General features: G+C 40.0%; 1 protein-coding gene across 5 annotated transcripts in view; it reads right to left on the bottom strand.

Annotated features, from left to right (window-relative positions):
* LOC125046921 (prostaglandin E2 receptor EP4 subtype-like) overlaps positions 1 to 10,000 on the bottom strand; it is a 141,681-nt gene that overhangs the window by 56,425 nt on the left and 75,256 nt on the right. The gene's annotated exons all lie outside the window — the stretch shown is intronic.

Here is a 10,000-nt window from a genome sequence, read left to right as displayed (position 1 = left end):
CACCCTCCTCCTCACCCTCCTACTCACCCTTCTCCTCCTCCTCCTCCTCCTCCTCCTCCTCCTCCTCCTCCTCCTCCTCCTCCTCCTCCTCCTCCTCCCTCCTCCCCCTCCTCCTCCTCCTCCTCCTCCTCCTCCTCCTCCTCCTCCTCCTCCTCCTCCTCCTCCTCCTCCTCCTCCTCCTCCTCCTCCTCCTCCTCCTCCTCACCCTCCTCTTCACCCTCCTACTCACCCTTCTCCTTCTCCTCCTCCTCCTCCTTCTCCTTCTCCTCCTCCTCCTCCTCCTCCTCCTCACCCACCTCCTCCTCCTCCTCCTCCTCCTCCTCCTCCTCCTCCTCCTCCTCCTCCTCCTCCTCCTCCTCCTCCTCCTCCTCCTCCTCCTCCTCCTCCTCCTCCTCCTCCTCCTCCTCCCCTTCCTCCTAGCCGAGTGCGCGCCCGCCATTTCACGTCAAGTCGTCAATGCACTCATTCACTCTTGCTACCTGAGGATCAGCTGTGATACGTGTCCTCTCGCGGTATTAGATGGAGATGGAATGGGAGGGAGGGAGAGGGAGAGAGAGAGAGAGAGAGAGAGAGAGAGAGAGAGAGAGAGAGAGAGAGAGAGAGAGAGAGAGAGAGAGAGAGAGAGAGAGAGAGAGAGAGAGAGAGAGAGAGAGAGAGAGAGGGGGAGGGAGAGAGAGAGAGGGAGAGAGAGAGAGGGAGAGAGGGAGGGAGAATATGGCGTAGGGAAATAAGAGTGAATAACTGGAGATAAGGAGAAGGAGAGACTTTGTAAGAGAGAGCTGGGGAGGGAGGGAGTGAGGGAGGGAGAAAGGGAGAAAGAGATTGATAAAAATAGAGACAGACAGACAGGCAGGCAGATAGACAGACAGACCGACAGACAGACAGACAGACAGACAGACAGACAGGAGTGTGAGTGTTTGTCATTTGATATACAAAAGTCAAATTGTGGTATTAACATTATTAAAAGTACTTAAAAATGTACTTGATTTTCGCCCCTTTTTTTAACTTTTTTTTTTTTTTGTCTTTTTTTGTCAGTTGAAGAAATGCCTACTGTGCGCAAGGGGAGGGGGCTGCACTAATCAGATGCAGATGAGCTCTCGTCATTACCTTCATTGCGTGTGCGTGCGTTTTTCTCGGTTGAATATTTTGCTTTACCTTTTCCTCTTCAACCGGTTTATTCTGTCTTTGTGTTTGTCTCTGTCTGACTGGCTGTCTGTCTGTCTGTTTCTCGCTTTCTCTCTTTTTCCTTCTCCTTCTCTTTCTCTCGATCTATCTCTTTCTCTTTCTCTTTCTCTCTCCCCTCTTCTTCTCTTCGTTCCTCCCTCTGTCTCTCTCCCATCCTCCTAAACCTCTCCCCCTCTTCTTCCCTCTTTCTCCCTCTCTCCCCCACATTCCCTTTCTCTCCTTCCCTTCCCCCACCTTCCCTCCATCCCTCCAACAGTTTCTCCCTCTTCTCCTACCGCCCTTTGCCCAGAATTTCTAACACGGAGCCGATTTGTCAGCAAGATGGTGCTAATTTTGCTAATGACTTCGATCATCAGCCTGGGATTAAACGCTATCTAACGGCTTTGCAACGAAATCCCTAATTCAAGTAACACTCGCTTCTCTTGCACGCTTAAGGCAGAAAATCCCCAAATCTCCTTTACTTTTCAAATGTTTCTCTCTCTTTTTTCTCACTCTCTCTCTTCTCTCTCTCTCTCTTTCTCTCTTTCCTCTCTTTCTCTTTCTCTCTCTTTCTCTCTCTCTCTCTCTCTCTCTCTCTCTCTCTCTCTCTCTCTCTCTCTCTCTCTCTCTCTCTCTCTCTCTCTCTAAGACCAAGCAATAAGGTCAAAGGTCTTGCAACATTTTCAAGCCTTGCAATTTCATGGGATCTTGGCTACCCATGATGGATGAAACGTCGAACTAATTTGATCAACATCGATCTAAAATATGCAAGATTTTTTTCACATTAGAGGTCCATATCACATATACATTTACGGATTATAAAGGATAAAGAAGGCTAACACATCGTTTTTAATAAATAATACAAATCGAGGCAAATTGCAAAATATTTGTGTGTGTGTGTGTGTGTGTGTGTGTGTGTGTGTGTGTGTGTGTGTGTGTGTGTGTGTGTGTGTGTGTGTGTGTGTGTGTGTGTGTGTGTGTGTGTGTGTGTGTGTGTGTGTGTGTGTGTGTGTGTGTGTGTGTGTGTGTGTGTGTGTGTGTCTGTGTGTGTCTGTGTGTATGTATATATTACAAAGAAATTAAATTAAAGAAAGCAATGACGTGTCCATAAAAGAAAGGAAAATAAAAGATACCTACACAGAAAAGCGATGACCTCCAGAATGAATAATAATACTATTTAATAAATAAATAAACAAATAAATAAGAAAACAAAACAAACAAAAAAAAACGCCAATGTTTTTTTCTTTTCTTTTCTTGGCTCGTCTTCTCTTTTCTTTTCGTTTCCTGTCTCTTTTTCTCTTTACGTCCCTTTCTCTTTTTCTTATTTTTCGATCCGCTTCCCATTTTTCTCTTTTCTTATTTCGTTTTTCTTTTCTCTCTCTCTCCATTTTAATCTGGCGGAGAGCACTTCCGAGAAGATAGCTGGTGATAACGGGTCGGAAAAGGCGAAGGAATCGGGCCACTGAACGCTGATTTATGAATGGGATGCAACAAAGGGCAGACGATAACCTTCCAGAATTCGTAGGACGGGGGAAATGAGGCTGATTAATTGATATTATTTTCACGAATTAATATTATTAGTATCATTACCAACGTTCGTTAATAATCGTACGTTGTTGAATAATGATTTCCGGCTAAACAGGAGACAAATTCCGGCTTAAGGGTAAATGTAAGCGTTGTAATTCCCCGTCATTAAGAAAATTTCATAGTCACCCCCGAACATTAAGAAAACGCGGAAGTTCCTGTACTAAATTCTAATCCGATTTTAATATTCATATCGCATTTATTTCACTTATTTATCTACTTCAATTCATCCTTCGTCGCTTTCCATTCCGCCCCCCTCCCCCCCCCCCCCGAAAGAAAAAAAAATCTATAAAACGGAACCAGGAAATACGAAAATAAAATGCCTTAGGGGATTTTAGTAGCGAGGCAGATGTCGCTGGCTCTTCCATGAAAATTCGCTTCGTTATGTAAACCAGTTTCGCGGAAATTGGTGCCACATTATTCACTATCGGGTGGGAGGAGGGGGGGGGGAGGAATTAAATCATTATGACCTTGGATTAATGCGTATTAATGCTGTCTTTTTGTTTTTTCTCTATTCTCGTTCTCATTCTCTATGTTTGTGTGTTTGTCTGTTTGTCTATCTCTCTTTTTCGCTTTCTTTCTTCCTCTCGCTCTCTTTCTCCCTCTCCCTCTCGCTCCCTTTCTCTTTCTCCCTCTCCTCTCCCTCTTTTTCTCTCCCTCTCTCCTCTCTTCTCTCCTACCCTCCCGGCTCTCGTCTCACTCCCCATTCCCCATCACCTCTAACACAAAAATATGTAGATCTTTAACACGCGGCTTTCTGGATATTTAACAATGCAAAGGAATTCCGCGTACAGAACTGCGCCAAGTTTGAAGATTATGCTTATGAGGACTGATGACCTTCAGTTTATTTAGCATGGAGGGTAATTCTTACTCAGCGTGTGTGTGTGTGTGTGTGTGTGTGTGTGTGTGTGTGTGTGTGTGTGTGTGTGTGTGTGTGTGTGTGTGTGTGTGTGTGTGTGTGTGTGTGTGTATGTGTGTGTGTGTGAGAGAGAGAGAGAGAGAGAGAGAGAGAGAGAGAGAGAGAGAGAGAGAGAGAGAGGGAGGGAGGGAGAGGGAGAGGAGAGGGAGAGGGAGAGGGAGAGGGAGAGGGAGGAGGGAGGAGGAGAGGAAGAGGAAGAGGGAGGAAGAGGGAGAGGAAGAGAAGAGGAAAAGAGAGAGAGGGAGGAAGAGAGAGGAGAGAGAGAGAGAGAGAGATAGAGAGAGAGAAAGGGGGAGAGAGAGAGAGAGAGAGAGGAGAGAGGGAGGGAGGGAGGGAAGGGGGGGGGAGAGGAAAGAGATAGAGACAGAGACAGAACAGACACACAAAACGGGGGGGGTGGGGGGCCGGGGGCAAGAGAAGAGAGAGAGAAAAAAGAAAGAAGAGGGGGAGAGGAGAGAGAGAGGAGAGAGAGAGAGAAGAGGAGAGAGGAGAGAGAGAGAGAGAGAGATTATGATAACCAGTTTCCGGTAACACATACTTATCATATATGCAACAAACATTTCCACTGCACCCTTAAATCTTTACTTAACCTTTCGGGAATAAATAAGTGGATAAAACAAGTAGCCCGGAAAACCCCTTTTTTATTTAATCTATAAATTTTAAGGCCCCAAGTTTTTTCCCCATAAGCATCCCAGTGCTCTTAACCGCAGGATAAACATACAAGAAAAACATCTGGAAGGTTTATCCCAAAGAAGTTCAATTTCCTTTTTGTAAAAAGGGTTGGGGGGATGCGAAAGGGGAAACTTTCTGGAGTTAAACCAATAGTCGTGGTGGCGTGAGAAAATTTAGAGCTTTATGGAGCTTTCTGGAATTAAACCAAGAGTTAGGGGAGCTTTCATCGGGAACTTTCTGGAGTTAAACCAATAGCCCGGGGGTTGTGAGAAAATGTAGAGCTTTGGGAGCTTTCTCTAGTTAAATTAGAAGTCATAGGAACTTTTTATTTGCGGAGCTTTTTGAGCAAACAAAATCGTGTCCAAAGAGAAAATGAGCTTAAAGGGAAATTTAAAATTTAAAAATATGGTCTTAAAAGAGAAAAAAAATAGAGCTTTAGGGAACTTTCTGGAGTTAAACCAATAGTCGGGGCGTTGTGGGAAAATTTAGAGCTTTAGCAAAAAATTGAAGAGTGAAAGCTATGAGAGTTTGGAGTGTGGGGGATAAAGGGGGGGGGATGTGGGGGTGAGTTGAAAGGGTAGTGAGGTGGGGGTGTAGGGGTGAAGTATATTTTATGGATGCTGCTTCTGTCGTATAAATGTATATATATACCTTCGCACCGTTTAAAATAATGGGATTTCAATTTTTCATTTTCTATTTTCTGGTGTCTCCTGGGTCAAAGATGCTATAATATTTATTCAACTTTGGGAAGAGAGAGAAAAAAAAAAATGTAATTTCATATTACATGACAACTTTAAAAGGTCTTAAATCCATATTTAAAAAAAAAAATGTCAAAAACATGATGTAACATTGCAAAATACAACATATTATGCCCTGTATATTCTATATTATTTCCTACTTCCTTTTTTACGCATATTTAAGACACCCTATACACCCCAAAGGAACAAAAACAGTAACAAAAAAAAAAAATAGTCACCATCATACAGCAACACTCCATGCACCTCAACATAAATAACTTACTTTAACAAGAGGAAAAAGTGCACACTTGTGACTTTGCATGACCTAACTATGGTGTCCTGATATATGACCCTCTGCATGTGTGCAACTGTGCATGTGGATGAACAGGGGGAGGGGGTGGGGGGAGGGGTGGTGGGGAGTTGGAGGTGGGGTGTGGGGGGGGGTAGAATTTCTCGGAAGGAATGTGTGGTATGTATATTTTGTTTCGTTTGTCCTTTCTCTCTTTCGGTAGCCTTCGTTTCGTTTCCTTTTTGTTTTCTTCCTTTTTTCTTTCTCCTTTCTTTTTTTTTTTTTTCCTTTTTTTTTTTTTCCCCCCTTTATTTTCTTTTTTTTTTTTTTTTTTTCCTTTTTCTTTTATTTTTTTCTTTTGTTTTTTTTTTATTTTTTTTTTTTTTCCCTTTTTTTTCTCCTTTTTTATTTTTTTATTTGTTTCCCCCCCACTTTTTTTTCCCTGTATTTTTCCTTTTCCCTTTTCCCCCCCTTATTCCTTTTCCCCTCCCCCCCTTTCTTTTTTTCTTTATTTTTTTTTTATTTTTTTTTTTTCCCTAGAATTTTTTCCCCCCCTTAGTCTTTTTTTTTTTTTTTTTTTTATTTCCTTAATTTTATTTTATTTACTTTTTTTGTTCTTTTTTTTTTTTTTTTTTTTTTTTTTTTTCCTTTTTTTTTTTTTTTTTTTTTATTTTGTCTTTCTTTTTTTTTATTTTTTTTTTTTTTTTTTTTTCATTGTTTTTTTTTTTTTTATTTTTTTATTTTTTTCTTTTTTTTTTTTTCTTCTTTGTTTTTTTCTTTTTTAATTTTTCCTCCCCACCTTTTTTTTTTTCTTTTCTTTTTTTTTTTTTTTTTATTTTTCCCCTATTTTTTTTTTATTTTTTTTTTTTTTTTTTTTTTTTTTTATTTCTCTTTTTGTATGTTTTTTTATCTTTTTTTCTTTTTTTTCTTTTTTTTTTTTTTTTTGTTTTTTTTTTTTCTTATGTTCTTCTTCTAACCCCCCCCCCCCCCTCTTTCCTTTTTTTTTATTTCTTTTTTTTTTTTATTACGACTGAGTAGTATTTTCCATTTTTTTCCCCCTTTCCCCCCTTTTTTTTTTCTCTGTTTTTTATTCATTTTTTTTCCCCCCCCCTTTTTTCTTTTTTCCCTTTTATTTTTTTTTTTTATTTTTTTTTTATTCCCCCCCTTATCTTTTTTTCAACCTCTCTGGCTCTCTCCTCACTCTCTCTCCTCTCTCTCTCCGTCTCTCTCCTCTCTCTCTCTCTCTCTCTATCTATCTACCTATCTATCTATCTATCTATCCTCACTTCCTATCCTTATCTATCTATCTCTATCAACTATGTACTATCCATCTATCTAGCTATCTATCCTATTGATATAGCTAGCTATCTAACTATCTATCTAACTAGCTAACATCTAACATCCTAACCACCTACCTACTACTATCTATTCTATCATCGCTTTCTCTCTCTCTTTTCTCTTCCTTTATTATTTTTTCCTACGGGGGGGGGGAGGGTAAATTACACCTAGGAAATGTTTTAAAAACTAGATGTTTGTTTTTGTTTTTCCCTCAGGTTATTTTCTCTTTATCAACCGCATTTTTCGAGATATCTATATTTGAACTATCTGTATAGAAATGCATATATATATTTATATATAAGATTAATAATATATTTATATATATATATATTATATGTGTGTGTGTGTGTGTGTGTGTGTGTGTGTGTGTGTGTGTGAGGTGTGGGTGGTTGGGGTTGTGGTGTGTGTGTGGTGTGTGTGGGTAATTGGAAGGAAAAAAAAAGAGAGAGGAGTGAGAGGAGAGAGGAGAGAAGAGAGAGAGGAGGAAGAGAGGAGAGAGAATGAGAGAGAGAGAGAGAGAGAAGAGAGAGAGAAGAGAGAGAGAAGAGATAAGAGACAGAGAGAGAGAGAGGGGGGAGAGAGAGAGAGAGAGAAGAGAGAGAGAGCGGAGAGAGAGAGAGAAGAGAGAGAGAGAGATAAAGAGAGAGATAGAGAGAAAGAAAGAGAGAGAGAGAGAGTAGGGGAAACAAATTACGCGCAATCGATATAAAGCGAAAATGACCGAGAACAAACGAGAATGAGCGAGAACGAGCGAGATATCACACGACGAAACCCCTAATCATGCCAGGCGTTTAATCCGTTGTGACCGTCGAGAAATCTCACTTAATGAACGCCGTAACGAATACCCATTCACAACTTGAACGTGATAATAAACGCAGGGCAGCTAATCTCCGTTTTTTTTTTCTTTTTGTTTTTTTTTTTTTTTTTTTTTTTTTTTTTTTTTTTTTTTATTTTTTTTTTATTTTTTTTTTTTTTTTTTTTTTTTTTTTCTTTTTTATTTTTTTTTTTTTTTTTTTTTGTCCTAATTGCTTGCTACCGCCGTCAACAGAAAATGTAATCAGGCCTCTTCTTGTGTGGGGAAAAAATACGACGAAGAAAAATCCTAATTCGGTGACTAATTGAGGACTACGAGTGAGACAAAAATACAAAATAATGATAATAATAACAAAATTAAATAAAAATAAAATAAATTAAAAGGATAATTTTTTATCACAAGCCGTTGGAATCTATTTCTGCCGTTTCTTTGTGCCTGTGATTTCGCTATGAGTTGAATCATTGAATTTTTTTTTAATCAGAACACCTTTTACTATCGGTTTTATTTGGTTTGTTCATCGCTCGCATAAACAACATTATTACTCATTTTTAGAAATAGTTTTATAGTATTCTAAAATTGTGGGGCTTGGACCAATAACCAATAAAAAAATAATAAAGTTGCATATATCTTTTCAGAATAAATACCAATAAACAATTACCCCGATCCCCCTCCCCCCCATGATAAAAACAAATAAGATTAAATAAATAAATAAAAAATAAGTACTGGAAATAATTCGGTCACATAATTTCCCAAGAAAAATGTTCAGTGTAACTTTTGCCGAGAGAGAGAGAGAGAGAGAGAGAAAGAGGGGAGAGGGGAGAGGAAAGGAAAGAGAAGAGAGGATGGAGAGAGAACGAAAGGAGAGTGAGAAAGAGAGAGAGAGGGAGAGAAGAAGAGAGGAGAGAGAGAGAGAGAGAGGAGGAAGAGAGAGAGAGAGAAGAGAGAGAAGAGAGAGAGAGAGAGAAGGGGGGGGGGAGGGAGAGAGAGAAGAGAGAGAGAGAAGAGAGAGAGAGAGAGAGAGAGAGAGAGAGAGAGTTAGAGAGAGAAGAGAGAGAGAGAGAGGTCAAATCTAGAATCAACCACACCAGCACGATCTTTTGATGAACCGATCATAAATGAGACAGAGGAAGAAAAAGAGAAAAACGGACATAAAATCGTGCAGATTCACATCCAGTGATTTCAAAAAGGCGTTCGTGCGTGAGAAAGAGAGAGAGAAGAGAGAGAGAAAGAAAGAAGAGAGAGAGAAGAGAGAGAGAGAGAGAGAGAGAGAGAAGAGAGAGAGAGAGAGGAGAGAGAGAGAGCGTGTAGAAGAAAGAGAAGAGAAGAGAGAGAGAGAGAGAGAAGAGAGAGCGAGAGAGAGAGAGAGAGAAATAAAGAAAGAAAGAGAGAGTTGCGTGAGAGAGAGAGAGAGAGAGAGAGAGAGAGAGAGAGAGAGAGTGAGAGAGAGAAGAGAGAGAGAGTTGAGAAGAGAGCGGAGGGAAGTAAGAGAGAGGAGTACAAAAGAGAGAGAGAGGATGAGAGAAGAGAGAAAGAGAGAAGAGAGCGAGAGAGAGAGAAGAGAATGAGAGAACAGAGAGAGAGAGACAGAGAGAAAGAGAGAGAGAGAGAAAGTAAGAGAGAGAGAGAAAGAAAATGAGATTCTGCAAAAATTCTGCAAGTTTATTTGGCATGAGTTCTCTCTGCATAATTCAAATCGCATTACGTCCACTTCCAAGCGAGAGAAAAAAGAAGATTAAGAAGCAGAAAAACATGTGAACTGACTTGAACTGACTTCAAGTCTTTTGGAAATTCTCCTTGCAGAAAATTTTAAGGAATGCCCTACGTTATTATTTTTTTCCTCTCGTATGCTTATTTTCGCGTTGAGATCTTAACAAAATATTGAATGAATAAGTCACTGTCTCTCTTTTTTGTTTTCCTTTTTTCTTTCATTCATGCATTTATATATTTATTCGTCCATTCTTTCTTTCTTTCTTTACGTCGTTGTTTCTCTTACATCAACGTACACACACACACACACACACACACAACACACACACACACACACACACGACACACACACACACACTCACACACACACACACACACACACACGCACACACTCAAACCCACACACACATACACACACACACACACTCAAACCCACACACACATACCTCTTATTATATACCCCCAAAAAGAATCAATTTCATCCCAAAGATACGTCAGGTTTACGAGTGTGTTGATGAAGAAGAAGACTGCAGGTGTGAATGATTCTTATCTCTGTCAGAACTGTCACACTTATATCCACGTCCATGTGTGTACGTGTCTGTAAGTGAGTGTGTGAAATCTGTTTACAAGGACATTGTACCCGTCAAAAGCGGGCGATTTACGAACAATAATCGCATCCCCGCGTCATCATTCACCATCACTCACGTCGGTTGATAGAATTATTGTCTCAGGCGTGTGAAAAACACATCATATTAGTCACGGGGATATACGAGAGT

The sequence above is a fragment of the Penaeus chinensis genome, chromosome 4 (genome assembly GCF_019202785.1).
Source record: "Penaeus chinensis breed Huanghai No. 1 chromosome 4, ASM1920278v2, whole genome shotgun sequence".
Lineage (NCBI taxonomy): Eukaryota > Metazoa > Arthropoda > Malacostraca > Decapoda > Penaeidae > Penaeus > Penaeus chinensis.
Note: the sequence above shows the minus strand (reverse complement) of the source record. Positions and strands in the feature narration are given on the sequence as shown.